Genomic DNA, 15,092 nt, shown 5'->3' on the forward strand with positions numbered 1-15,092 from the left:
CTTTAAAAAAAGTGAAACAAACTGCTAATTTATTGAAATTGTATAATTATGTTGACCTTTCCCACTTAAAACCAACCAAAATATCAGTAAAAGTGATAAAACACAATTAACCAAAATGACCTTAAATGCACTAAAATTCTTGAAACAATAAAGTTTCTGCTTTTTTCTAACATTACTTACATTACATAACTTTACTACAGTGGACCAAATCTACGCTACCTTCTTGCGTTTAATTTGAAGCTGCAGTTTCGAACACACAAAGCTACATTTTTGTCTCAGTTTTCCTCCATCCTCTCTTTTAGAGCCTTGCATCCCAATCCAAATCACCACCCAGTACAGCGTGACAATCGGCCAGGTGCAGTGGGACATAACCAAGGGTGCTAATTACTACACAGTCACGGGGCAAACAGACCAGGGACTCACCACCTCCTGTGTTACCAATGACACTTACTGTGCATTGTACAACATGAACTGTGGCCAAATGTACAGCATCGTTGTCACAGCAAACAACTTTGTGTGCCAAAATGTGTCTACCTCTACTGAACAAGTTTTAATTGTGACAGGTGAGAACACGTGCTAAACAATTTTTTGTTCCCTGATTTATTTTGGTATCAAAATATCTTCATGTTTTCCTCCATGACTACTGATGGGCTCTTTAAATTTGCAGATCCCCGCTGATAGTTTATTAAGTCACTTTGGGCAGCCTTTAGCTTCAACAATTGGACAGAATATATATCAACATCCACACTAAATCATTCTGTTGTGTCTCTCTTTCCGCACTCAGAGCCGTGCCCGCCCAATAACGTGCAGACAAACGTTAACTGTCAGAATAACCAGGGGATGGTCTCCTGGGAGACAAGTTTTGGTGCAGTGGGTTACGAGGCTCGCTTCGCTGGCCGTGACGGACACTCGCTGTCCTGTCATACTAATGCCACTTCCTGCAGCGTGGAAGGACTTCACTGCGGAGTCATCTACCACACTAATGTCATTGCTATTGGGGAGAAAGTCAATAGCAGCAGGTCCAACACTGTCCTGCTGTATTCAGGTACCCTACCAGCCTAATTTTATTGACATTGTATGCTGAGACCCCCTTCTCTCTTTCCCAAACTTTATAACTGCAGTTTTCACTTATAGCTGAACGGTTTTAAGATGTGTTTTAATGAAAATAATGTAAACTGCGAGAACTTGATTGAAAAAAAGCTAAAATGATAGAAGAAATGAACTAAAAGTAAGACACACGTAATAAACAGAAAATATCACGTGCCATCTCTTGGTCTGAAGACAGCCAACCCCCTTAAAAAGTTTTCTTTTGATTCTTTGAACCTCATTTAAGTGTTTACTTTTATAACAGCATCATAGCAGGCAGCCTAGGCAACAAACAGCGTCTTGCTTGCTGTTTTAAAAAATCAGGGACTTATTTAATTTTTTAAAAAGGGCATAAAAATCGGGTATTTTGAGCTACATCAGCTACATGCCCATGCAGAGAACCTGTGCTTCTCAGTGAATGTGTACTCGTCTGCCGAAATGTATAACATCTATTTTCTGAAGTGGAAACTTGAATAATAAATACGATTTGGAGCCGTGCATTCATGGAGATCATTGCAGCTTTAAAGTCGATGTCCTGCATGGCAGTACTGATGTTGTTGTTTTTTTGCCAATAGCTCCCTGCGCAGTTGGAAAGTGCACAGCTAACCTGGACTGCTACAATGACACAGCCACAGTCTCCTGGAGTCCAGTCAGTGGAGCAAACTCCTACATGGTGACTGCTGTTTCAGCAGATGGTTCCCGCGCTTCCTGTGAGAGTACTGAACATCAGTGTAATCTGACAGAGCTGGAGTGTGGACAGGTGTACAACGTCACTCTCGTAACCATCAGCGACCACTGCCGGACTGAGAAAAGCACTAATATCTCCTTTAGCACACGTGAGTTGAGCCGCGTCTCAATCACGATCTTAAATTTATTCTACAGTCTAAAATAAAATCATTAAAACTATTTTCACTCTTTGAATTACGGCCTAGGCCCCTGTAAGCCGTCACGTGTGGGAGTGGATCTACAGTGTGGGACAAGTACAGCCAACATGTATTGGGAGGAAAGCGCGGGAGTGGAGCTCTACATGGCTACTGCCACCAACATGGGAACAACACTGAAGTGCAACTCCACCAATTCCACCTGTCAGTTCTCTAACTTGACCTGTGGGGACACCTATAAACTCTCCGTCATTGCATACAGCAACAGGTGCTACAGTGAAATCAGTAGCACTGTGGAGATTCAGACAGGTACAGTAACTCGTTAGTACTGATTGACTGAATGAGTGATTTGTACTTTAATTACTGCCTGACTGAATTAATAACATGCTTTATTTCCTATTAAGTGGCCTAACCTTAATTATTAATTATTCTGTACATAAAGATAGGTAGGGAATTTTCATCCACAAAGACTGTTTAGATTTACTCTATTAATCAATTAATTACTATTAATTTCCCTAAATTTAACAGTTGCTAGACTGACAGCAACATCCCTCAGAATACCAATGTGACTCTTCTTTTGTCAGAACCCTGTAAGCCAGATGGTTTGAGGGTCCATGGGTCATGTAACAATGAGACGGTGCTGCTGTACTGGTTTAAGGCTAAAGGAGCATCGGCATATATTGTGAAAGCAGACGGAAACCTGGGATACAGCACGTCTTTAAAAACTAATAACACAATGATAGAGACCAACCTGCCCTGTGGACAGCTGTTCACATTCACTTTAAAAGCTCAAGATGACTGGTGTGACAGTCCTACAAGCCGGCCTGAAAAATACATGACAAGTATGTGTCTCATTTAGATTTTTTTCACACATAACACGCATAATGTGTGATGATTAAACTGTTAACCTTCTCGTCAGCCCCCTGCGTCCCGGCACATGTACAGAGCTTTACACGCTGTGAGCAGAGCCTGGGCTCAGTCAGCTGGGCCGCGAGCGATGGCGCAGAGTCCTACATGGCCATTGCAACAGGACAGGATCGCCACATCCACACGTGCACCACAAACACCACCATCTGCACCTGGAATGATCTACACTGTGGTGAAACGTACACAGTTTATGTCGTTGCCATGAACTACGTATGCACCAGCATGCCGAGCAACAGCACTTCAATTCGGATGGGTAAACAAGCTTTTAAACAGCAGTAATATTTCTGGAATTGTTTTAATGGGGTTTTTTTTAGAGCACATGAAAATGAACGCACTGCATGCAGAACAGTAGCAGTACAGAGCTGAATATCTTAGTTTTAAATTGCTGACATTTTATACCATTTCCTAGCACTTTCATTTTGTCGCTCTAGACAAATCAATACAATTAAATAAAGAAATAATAATCAAATTAATCAACACTAATAAATGTCTAAACTTATGTCTTCTCTTTTTAGCACCATGCATACCTCAGAATCTGACATCATCTCTTAATTGCACGACAAAGGTGAATATTATTTATCTGGATTTTCTTTTAACTCTTTAAAAAGGTTTCTGCTCAGTAAATTAAAGACATACCCAGTTCACCTGGGTAAAGATAAACTCATAGATCTTACTCCCTGGTTCATTGCTTATATAGCTTGAACTCTCTTAAGCAAACCTTCGTGTGATTTTATTGAGTAGTCTTCAGGAAAAGTGTCAAACCTTCTTGAAGGACATTCAAAGTAAGAATGCTATCTTGATTTCTGATGAGGATTGAATTGTATGATTGAATTGTACTGTAATATTTTCTAAGGTGGGATCACTGGCCTGGAATGCCAGTGAAACTGCAGAGTTTTACATCGTGACTGCAGAGAACAACATTGGCCACAAAGTGCAGCTCAGTACCAATGATACCTGGACTTACATTTCTGAGTTCCACTGTGGTCAGGAATACTTCCTGTCTGTTCAGGCGGCAGATTCAGTGTGCACAAGCCGCCCCAGCCCACCTTTAAGTCTTACATCAGGTAAAATCCGGTTTATACTTGGAAAAATTTGTTTTCAAGCCAGTAAGTAAAAGGGCAATGCATATATTATATTTCTTTGCAAAAATGCACGATAACCGTAAAAACAATTGTACATAAAGGATTTTATGTTGTAAAATGCATCATTTCTTACATATACTAAGGAACTGTAATTGACAACGAGTGGTAAAACAATTTTTATTGCCGGTCAGTTAAACGTGATTTTTACAGGCAGACCTGGAGTCATTGAAATATGTGCTGTTAAAATGGAACTGTGCACCATACTTGAGACCCTTTTTTTCTAATCCAGTCTTTTCTCCTTTCGTCCCAAAGAGCCCTGTTCACCCACCGGTATCTCCAGCTTCATGAACTGCATCTCCAACATTGCTGTGGTGTCGTGGACTGGCTCGGCCGGTGCAGAGTACTACATTGCCAAAGTTAGGACGGAAGATGGACAGTCTTCGAGCTGCTGGTCTGACAGCGAGCAATGTGCCATGCCCAATGTCCTCTGTGGACAGAACTACACAGTGACTGTGGTGGCCTCAAACAGGAAGTGTAACTCTGATCCCAGTAAAGGTGACCCACTGCGATCAGGTGAGGACAAATCAGTATTTTTGCTACGCTGTTGTTATTTTTACTCTGAAAATAGAAAGTGTGTAAATAATTCAAAGACAGATCTAATTTAAGTCTTTTTTAAATGTAGTTCTGTGTTCATTTAAAATGTATACTTAAATGAGTTTCAATTTCCTATTCTTCACACTTTTATCTAGTTCCTTGTGTTCCGACTAATGTGGAAGTGAAGATGGTTTGCTCCAAAAATCAGGCTGTTGTGTCCTGGAGTGCTAGCAATGGGGCTCTTTCTTACAAAGTGACAGCACAGAGCACAGTGGGGTCCATGTCCATCTGCCAGACTGCAGGCCCAAGGTGCACTTTGACCAATCTGACCTGCGGACATGACTATTCTGTCCAGGTGGTGGCAGAGGATGAAACCTGCTCAAGTCTGCCCAGCCCAGCTATAACTTTCCATTCAGGTAAAACAGTGAGATTTTAAATGAATCTCCTTTGGACTGTGTGATGTTCATGATGTCAGTGTGTCATAGATTTATTGCTCTTAGCATGTGCAAGTACTCAAAGTGTTACTCCCCTTCTTTTGTCAGTTCCCTGCACACCCAACATTGGCACAGTGATTCTGGACTGCTTCACCAACTCAGCCCTCTTGGACTGGGCCTACGCTGAGGGTGCCTTGTATTACAATGCAACAGCACACTCATCCAGTGGCCATGTTTCCACCTGCAGCTCCAACATCACCAACTGTGAGCTGCCAGGCTTACAGTGTGGTCAGATCTATGACGTGATCACTGTGGCCTCAAATTATGAGTGCAGCAGCCCTCCCAGCTCCACACTCCAGGTGGAATCAGGTAAAAATGCAATAAAAATAAGTTAAAATTGTGAGGCAATGATTTGCTGTAGTGTACCACTTATTTGGTAGTTTCACAGTAATTTCAAACTGGCGGAAAACATATTTTTTTGGCATATTTCAACTTCTAGGGGGGCATAAACAAATGCAAAACTCAGTATTGCGGGAGTTTAGTTGGGTCGCTTACTAGTGCAAACTACATGGCATTTTTTAGGGACCTGAAGATGTTATTAAGTTTTCCATTATAAAATTATTAGGTTTTTAGGTATAAAAGCCTTGATGAAGCTTAAGGAGCTGTTATGTTATCTGAGTCAGAAGTGTAAGCACCTAGAAATGGAGCTAGGGTTGCAGCTAGCCACTGTCATTACACTTACTACCTCCTCATTGAGCTATTTCACTTTGTCCTTCAACCACCAGTGCCTTGTCCTCCCGAGGATGTTATGCATGTACTGGATTGCTCTACTAACACAGCTGTGGTGGAATGGCAGGCCAGCAGAGGGGCGGACTACTACATTGTCCAAGCCGCCGGCGTGGAAGAAGATGAAACGAGTTGCGAGACAATGTCACAGTCCTGCATCCTCGCAGACCTCTTATGTGGATTCACCTACAACATCAGCGTGATTGCTGTTAATGATGTGTGCAATGTGTCAAAGAGTGACACACAGCAGATGCAAGCAGGTACAATAGGGAATGTTCATGTCTGACAGCCAGTTACGACATACTAAGTCCATAATTTTCTTAAATAGGAAAATAAAAATACATAATGTTTTTTGTGATTGTTTAAATATACTACTGAACAATCTAATATTTACACACAGATGTTGTTACTACTAGTTATTATCATTGAAAAGGTCTGTATGTGATCATTGCATCCGTACTAATCGTTCTTTCCCTGTGTTTTTGCAGTGCCCTGCATACCACACCTAGTGGAGGCCGGGGTTGTTTGTGAGTCTGGTGCTGTGGCAGTGTCTTGGGAGCCAAGTAAAGGAGCATTATCCTACACGGTAGTTGCCCAGGGCCGCGGTGGCTACGCTTCAGTTTGCAACAGCAACGACTCAACCTGCCTGCTCGGTGACGTGCTGTGCGGCCTCAACTACTCGATCACTGTTACTGCTTCAGATGACACATGTAACAGCACTCAAAGCTCTGCTGTGGAGATCAACACAGGTTAGAAGATTTCATTTATCAAAATATGATGGATTTTTTAAAAAGAAATCATGAATATATAGTATATTAGAGTGCAATTAATATTCTTCTGTGTTCACATTTGTCTTTAGTGCCATGTGTGCCTCAGAAAGTAAGAGCTGAGATGGTGTGCAGGAATGACACAGGAGTGGTATCATGGGAAGAAGGGGAGGGTGTGTCCATCTACAAGGTCCAGGCTTTTGGACCTGATGGTCACAAGTCAGAGTGCGACACAACTGAAAGCAGTTGCAAGCTACCCAACATGCACTGTGGCCAGCTCTACAACCTGACAGTTACAGCTCAGGATGGACGCTGTGATAACAGCCGAGCCCACCTCAGCCTGCAGTCAGGTAGGTGGGAACTACTGTGTGTGTGTGTGATCTGTGTTTTAAGATGTCTTTAAAGCTTAGCCAATGATAGTAATGATGAAAAAAATGATTGTATGTTGTTGACATGTCAGTTGTCTTACTGCTCATATCATACCTCAGCAATGCTGAATTCATCTTTTTCTTTCACAGTGCCATGTAAGCCAACCAGCGTGAAAGCTTCTTTACGATGCCACTCAAACTCTGCTGCAGTGACATGGGAGGGGGCCAGCGGAGCTCTCCTATATACTGCAGTGGGTGTTACAGCAGATGGCCGTTACAGGGCTGAGTGTAACAACACTATGACCTTCTGTGATCTGAGTGAGCTGCAGTGTGGGCAGACCTACAATGTTAGCGTGTTCAGCCAGGATGAGTCCTGTTCCAGTTTGGAGGGCAACAAAGCTTACGTACGAACAGGTATCAAAAGCAGCGGAGGCTCAGATATGAACTCAGTGTAACAGCTTGTGACTTTATACAATCTACATACAGATGGCAGGCTTAATAATTTATCTGAGTAGTTTAAAAATACTCAAACAACTTGTGTCTCTGCATCCCTCAGCGCCTTGTCCACCACAGAATGTGGTTGTTGGTGCACAATGCGGAGCAGGTTCCATGGTTGTGTCCTGGTCCCCCAACCCTGATGCCCAGTACTTCCACGTGGCTGCAGTGAGCAACACTGGGGCGAGACTCTACTGTAACTCTACTGGAAATAGCTGCACTCTAAATAATCTACCCTGTGGACAGAGCTACAACATCACTGTGCTGTCTATAAGAGATGGTTGCCAGAGCAAACCGAGCGCTGTGGTGGAGTCTTCTTCAGGTAAACTTTTCTTATAAATACAAAATGTACTGATGTGCTGGAGACGTGATACACTTTCTTCATGTCTTTGTTCCATAAATAAGACCCCAAATATGAGACGGTGTATTAATCTGGAAAGCAAAACAGCTGCAAATATCAATCTGATAATAAATATTTGTTAGTTTATTTCATCTTTAAAATCAAGGCTTAAGATCTGAATTATGACAACAGCTGCACCATCAGGTGCAAAAGCCAGCAAACCATGTATGTAACATTTCTTTAGAGATGGTGTTATAGAGAGTTTCCAGATGTGGGAAGTGGGAGGAGTCCCGGCGCATAACTGCAGTTCAACATGTTGAAATAAGAAGCTGAGCTTATGGTGCCAGTGAACATCTGTAGATGATTAAATATATATATATTACATTTACCATGCGCATTAATGTTTTGCCTGATCTTCGGCTTAAGCCACAGATTTTTCACAGGATGTTAACCGGTGGGTGCTACTGGAAGTTTAGAAATAGATATGCTTTCCATCATTTTTTCTTTTATGTTGAATTAAATGTGGATCTCCTCTGGAGCAACTTGCTCATTATTTTGCCTTTCACCTTTAATAGCTCCATGCATACCCAGGAACATTAAGGGTAGTCTGGACTGCATATCAAACAGTGCCTGGGTGACGTGGGACGACTCGATGGGAGCAACCAGTTACTTTGTGCTGGCCCGAGCAGCCAATGGTCACAACTCCAGCTGCACTACCACCTCATCTCCCTGTAAAGTCCAAGATTTGAACTGTGGGACACTTTACACCTTTAAGCTCAAGGCTATCAACAAGCACTGCAGCAGTATTGACAATGCCACCTTTGAGCTTGAGACAGGTATTTAGCAGGAATCTCTGCACTCTGGATCCCTCTCTGTTAAGTGTGTGGTGTTTTGTGTGTTTTTGTGAGGTTTCTGCAAAGTATTTTGACCACTGACATCTCTGGGTGAGGCCTGCTATCTATATCTTTTCAGCTTGTTTTCAGCTGTTTTATCCTTTGTGACAGATTAGACATTGGAAAGGATTTTTCCTTTTTCTAATTATTGGTTTGAATTCTTTTCTGTAGGTCCTTGCACTCTAACATCCATCAGTGCAATGAGCCAATGCAACAGTGACACCATCCTAGTTGAATGGAAGGTGACTGCAGGGACGCCAGTCTATGTGGTCACAGCTGAAGGTGATGACAACTCTGTTGTTACCTGTAACAGTACCTCCACTTCATGTGTACTCCAGAATGTTCACTGCGGCATGCACTACAGCGTCATAGTAGCAACTTCCTCTGATAAGTGCAGCAGCCTCAGAAGCCCTCCAAAGAAGATCCAAACAGGTATTCTTCAGCTTCCCAGATTTGTCTGCTAAACTACAGTAGAGTTTCAGTACAAACACCCACAGAGATTTGAATCAGATAACTCTGTCTTCTTTAGCACCTTGCGTCCCAGCCAATGTAACAGTGGTGCCATCGTGCAAGGACGCTGGGGCCAAAGTGAGATGGGCGGACTCTCTGGTGCCCACATCATACCAGCTGATAGCCACAACTCGAGATGGACACGTGGCAACCTGCAACACCTCAGTGAACAACTGCTCTTTGGTTGATCTTCACTGTGGTCAGCTGTACAATTTAAGCATCACTGCCAGAGGGGAGAACTGTACCAGCTATCCCAGCAGTTCATCCTTTAAAACAGGTACAAATAACTGATCAGTTATTTTCTGTCATCTTATTGAGCTTTACTTCTTCAAGTCTTTTGATTAGTTTGTGTTACTGAAAAGGGTATCCTGTTTTTTAGATTCAACATTTCTAAAAAACTGCGTTTAGAAATTGGGCTGCATGCTACGTTCCCCTAACAGGAATCCTCTCTCTCCTTCCTATCAGTGCCCTGTGCGCCCTCTGATATCGCGGTGGATATTGACTGTCAGACCAACTCGGCAGCCATGTCGTGGAACAAAAGCACGGGTGCTGTGGAGTATTTTAGCTTTGCACAATCCACGAATGGAGTCGCCCTGTTCTGTAACAGCAGCAATCCCTCCTGCACCTTCAAAGGGCTGGAGTGCGGTGGCGTTTACAATTTCTCTGTGACAGCCTCTAACAGCATCTGCAACAGCTCGTTCAGCTCACCTCTGCAGGCCGGAGCAGGTAAGTCAAACATTTATATTTAACCACAAGTTTGGGGAAAAAAAGTGTTTAATGTGTTTCTACTCCTACATTTATGGTCAATTTGCAGTGTTATTGATAAAATGCTTCTTCCTTCTTCTTCAGTCCCGTGCCCTCCTTCTCGTGTGAATGTCCGTATGCAGAGGATAGACAGGTTATACTGGGCCATGATATCATGGAGCAAAGTTACATGTCCTGATGTTGATTATTTGGCGGAAATCAGCGGTCAGATTGAAAACAACCCACAAGCCTTGATGACTGTCTCTTCTTATTGGCTACCCAGGCCATACTTTGAATTTCCAGTGCCTTGTAGCACTGCTTTTAACATCACAGTGCGTGCCAAGAACTCAGCTGGTATCGGCAAGCCATCGAGTCCCATTACTGCACTAACAGGTAACTTTCTGTTCTCATTTGTAGACTTTAAATGGAACAGGATGTGTTTTTGCATGGATGTTTATGTGTTCGCAGCAGATGGCTGCAGTTCCCTGGTTCCGCTGGAGGTCTCTTCCTATTAAAAGGGAGTTTTTCCTTCCCACTGTTGCCAAAGTGCATGTTCATAGGGGGATTGTTTGATTGTTGGGGGTTTTCTGTGTTATTGTAAGGTCTTTACAATATAATGCACTTTGAGGCAATTATTTGTGACTTGGCGCTATATAAATTAAATTAAACTGATTTATTTTGAATTAAACTAAACTTATACCATAATGTCAGCCTCAAGTTATAGCGATTTATACATCAAATGCAATAATAACAAAAGCCTGACATTACAGTATAGATAAAATTTTAACTGTAGCATTACCCTTTCCTTCGGTTAACAGCATTTTCACTGTTTCCTTCCCAGCCCCGTGTGCTCCACAGAGTGTGATGTACACTGGCAACAGGCAGTCTGCTGTCCTATTCTGGAATGCTTCAGTGTTTGCTACCAGTTACACGGTCTACAACGTATCGAGAGGAACCCGTGTAAAACTATGCAACACCACCAAACTCTCCTGCCAGCTGACCGACTTCGATCCTAATGCAACTATAGTGACAGCTAGCAATGCTGTAGGGGAGAGCAATCCCAGCCAAAACATTACAGGTCAGACAGACAGCAGTGGTCTGCAGCCTGCACGCAACTTAGGAAAACAGATTTAAATGTTTCTACACTCCTTTGTGTTTTATGTAATTCTTTATAACTTTGTATAACGCCACTAAAAATTAAATGTGGTTGGTTCTTTTTCTATATATTGCTATTTAACACAACCCTCTTTGAGACATTTTCTTACGAGTGCTTTCCGCATCTTCCTCAGGTCCAGTGACAACTCGCAGAAGAAGAGACCTGGAATTTGTTCAGTTCTATGCCAGTTTAGAAGAGGGTTAGTGTGTTTGTATTGGTGTAAAACAGCATCAAGATAGTGTTGCTCATGTAATCAATCAGCTGTCACTCACTTCCCTCTGTCTCTGTTAGATCTTGAAATCCCAGAGGTGCTGACATTAACAGTAAGTGGAGTTTCTTTGCATGTGAGTTGGACGACAGTGACGGGTGCCACCGAGTACACACTTATGATTGAGGAGGAGCAGATAAAGGGAAAAGCCAGCAAGCCGGCGAGAGTTCGAAGAGTGGAAGGTGACTCTTACACAGAGACTGATCTCAAACCCCAGACCACCTACTGCGTCAGGGTGGCAGCCAAAAATGCCATCAACCAAAGCAGCTACTCCCAGTCCAAGTGCAGAAACACTGATGCTCTAGTGGGCTCTTAGTGACACACACACACATGCACGCATACACACAAATTCACTTAAATAGACACTGGACTAAACAGAAATACTATCATATGCCACTTTGTAGCATCCATAACACAACTCATGCTGGTTTGATCGTACACATACTTTAGGAAGATAATTGTGAAAAGGAAGTAATCACACATACAAAGTCATGATAAAATTATGTTTCTTAAATGTCACAAAGAGATGATGATCAACCCTAACAACCACTTATAGATTTAAATGCTTCTGAATTTTCTGTGGGAGTAGTTTGTATATTTGCATAAATGTAGCTCTGCTGAAATTATACAGTATTTATCAAAAACATGCTTATATTTTTGGGGTAGGTTATTCGATTCTCTGCATGATTGATGAAAAATGTAGTGTAAACAAATAAAATGGTAATTTATAAAGCTATATTTGTAAAGCCATGCAGTATCTGATCTTTTTGATGTACGATGTGACTTCTCAGATTGTAAACACGCCGACAGATGCTTTTGAACAATCCCAGAAATTAAAGAATAAAAAAAAGGTTGAAAACACACAAAACAAATCTAATCTGGAGTTTCATTTTTTCCAACTTGGAAAGCACACCATCTTTTAACTCTGAAGCTTTACATATCAGGGCCTGTGCAAGTCTGAAGATTATTTTAGAACAACTTCAGATAAACAACAGAAGACATTACATTATGTCACTATTTATTCAAAAAATGCTAATCCAAATTACAGAAGTAATGTGTATTTTCTCATACTCAAAATCAGAGGTCTTCACTGGGATTTATGCACTGACAGGCAGATACATGGATAGCTTTAACACTTAGAACAGCCAGGAGGGTAGTAGTAGTATAGTAGTATTTATTTATTGTCATTGTCAAGAACAATGAAATTGCGTTTGGGGCTTCCATACAACCCAAAAAAAGAAGAAAATAATAAATACCCCTTAAAACCCAAGTGTACATATTTAACCCAGTGTGACTCCAATGCAATAAGACAATCCTTAGCAATAATGTTCGTAGAAATTCAGACAAAGACCTGAGAAACATGACAAAATACAACAATGCACCCATTCAATATTATTGTCATTTTGACCTTAAGTAGAATTTGATTTGGGCCCCCCGCCAGCACCAGTCCCGCCCACCTCAGCACCACTAGTATTATCTATAGTTTGTTCATGCTTTATCATTTGTGCATTAAACATCAAACACAACTATTATCATAACTTACTAGTGTGCTGGAAGGAAATCAAGACAATATGATTCCTGTTCATGTGCCTCACAGCTGTTCCGTATTTCCCAAATGTGGTAGAGCGCAGTGATATACTGTGAAAGGAAATGATGCAACTGAAGCCTGGCAGCATCTGGTATATATGAAGCTTTGGTCATTTGGATAAACTGGCCTAGAGGGACAGACCACTGTGTATTATGTAAAGCCCCACAGCACAATGAGCACATAATAAACCTCACAAGTCTATTTTTGGGTTTCAAAACTTTCAAAATGAAATGTTCTGAATGCTGTGATAAAACAGTTTCTGTTTAAATAAATTATTTCAGTGTAAAACTGGGACTGTGTGACGCCTCAGTTGTCTGAGGTGATCCTGACGGATCAGAACTAACTGATAATTAAGGACAGTCAAGTTTTATCATATGAACAACAGTATGTTACCTGAAAGTATTCAAACACTGTATTACGAATTCTTGTCTCTGTGGGAAAGTTGCATTCACTATATGTGTTTAGGGGTTTTCGTGGCTGCAGTGAGTGATGCTGCAAGCAGTGTTTTAAGAGAGAGATAGAAATAAAATGGTCTACTTGTTTGGATTTTGCAAGTCCACAAGACCTCAAGTCAGTAAGAGAAAAGCACCCTCTGCAGTACAGCCCATGCAGCAGTCCATTGTCCATAGCACAATCCATTTTCACACAGGAATACACCATAACACAAATATTTTTTATACACATGCTGTATGTCTCTTACTGGATATTTAAGTATCGTTTTGTTTTTAACGGGCATATGGAAGCATGGTTATTTTCATATTTCCATAAAATGTTAACCTCTCACACAAATGTCACACAAACTGGTTCGTGTGACATTTCAAGCGCTCTTTGGGGCCCCCTTCTGGTGTTGGAATCCCATTTGCAATTCATTTGCTCGGATTAATAAGGTGCTCCACACTCTTCTTCACTCTGCAACCCATTTGGTTCTCCACCCATTCCACCACACACTGCTCTGCTTAGCTATGGCTCAATGCGACCCTGCAGTACTTTTTAACCTTTTATCGTTATATATTTAACTGGAGCTTTGCAAAAGGTTGTCAACAGCCAAAGAAGAGCTTTGAATTTCCTTTGAGAAGCCTGGAGAACTGTTAATGACAACAGCTTATAGAAATCACAAAACAAGACTTCCTAAGAGAGTTCAGGCAGAAAAAAAGTGGTCATATCCATCCAAATATTGACATTCTGGCTTGTTAGACTTGTACAAACTCAATTTATGCCTTAGACTGTATTAGCATGTATGTGTGTATGTTTTTTCTATTTTCCATAGCAAAATGTAAAGAAATGCAGGTTGGCTCAAGGCTTTTGCACAATACGGGATATATTTGTGGTGGAAAATGGACATTTGTATTACTACATAATTGCTTTGCTTATATTATGTGGAGTAGAAGCAAAAATATTTAAAAATAAGTCATATATTTTACTTTCAAAGACATGCTCAAGCCTGCTGAAGCCTCGATTAAGCTTTAAGGGATTTTTCCAAAGCCAACAATTATTAATTTAATATAAAAAAAATAAATTTTGACCAGTTGGATGCACTTCCACAACTCTACCACTTTTGAAGCCATGTGTTGCCGATATATTTTAAATAATATAAGAACAGAACCATCTTTGCTCTTCCTCTTGAAACCTGACTCCATATGGTTCCATATCCCAAAAAATATTTTCAAAAAGGTGGGAGGGTTGGATTTTCTCCTGAAATGTGATTTTGATATATTGAAGTTGCCTGTGAAACTGTCAGAATATCATAAGCAGGTCTTGTCTTTTTGGAAGATGGTGTTTGCCCATAACTTTTCACCACATTGCTCCACCTTGTGGAATAACAGAACAATTACAATTAATAAGAAGTCATTGTTTATTAAAGAGTGGTTTGAAAAAAACATAATCTTTATAACAGACTTACTTGATGAAAGGGGTCAGTTTCTCTCAGTGGGTGTTTTTAATGCTAAGTTTAACATTCAGTGTTCCCTTAGAGAATATGACAAGGTTTGTAAGGTAATCCCCTTACCTCTGTTGAGTTTGATTCAAGGTTATTTGTATTACTCTAAGGCACAAATTAGTCTACCTTCTTTACATCTAAACCAGATTCCTTTGACGGATAAAAACTGTAATAATAAAACCATGAACAAGATATTTAAAAACAAATTATTTCACGACTTTAACAGTAACACAAAAC

The sequence above is a fragment of the Pundamilia nyererei genome, unplaced genomic scaffold, assembly GCF_000239375.1.
Source record: "Pundamilia nyererei isolate P.nyererei 1_Seehausen unplaced genomic scaffold, PunNye1.0 scaffold00072, whole genome shotgun sequence".
Classification (NCBI taxonomy): domain Eukaryota; kingdom Metazoa; phylum Chordata; class Actinopteri; order Cichliformes; family Cichlidae; genus Pundamilia; species Pundamilia nyererei.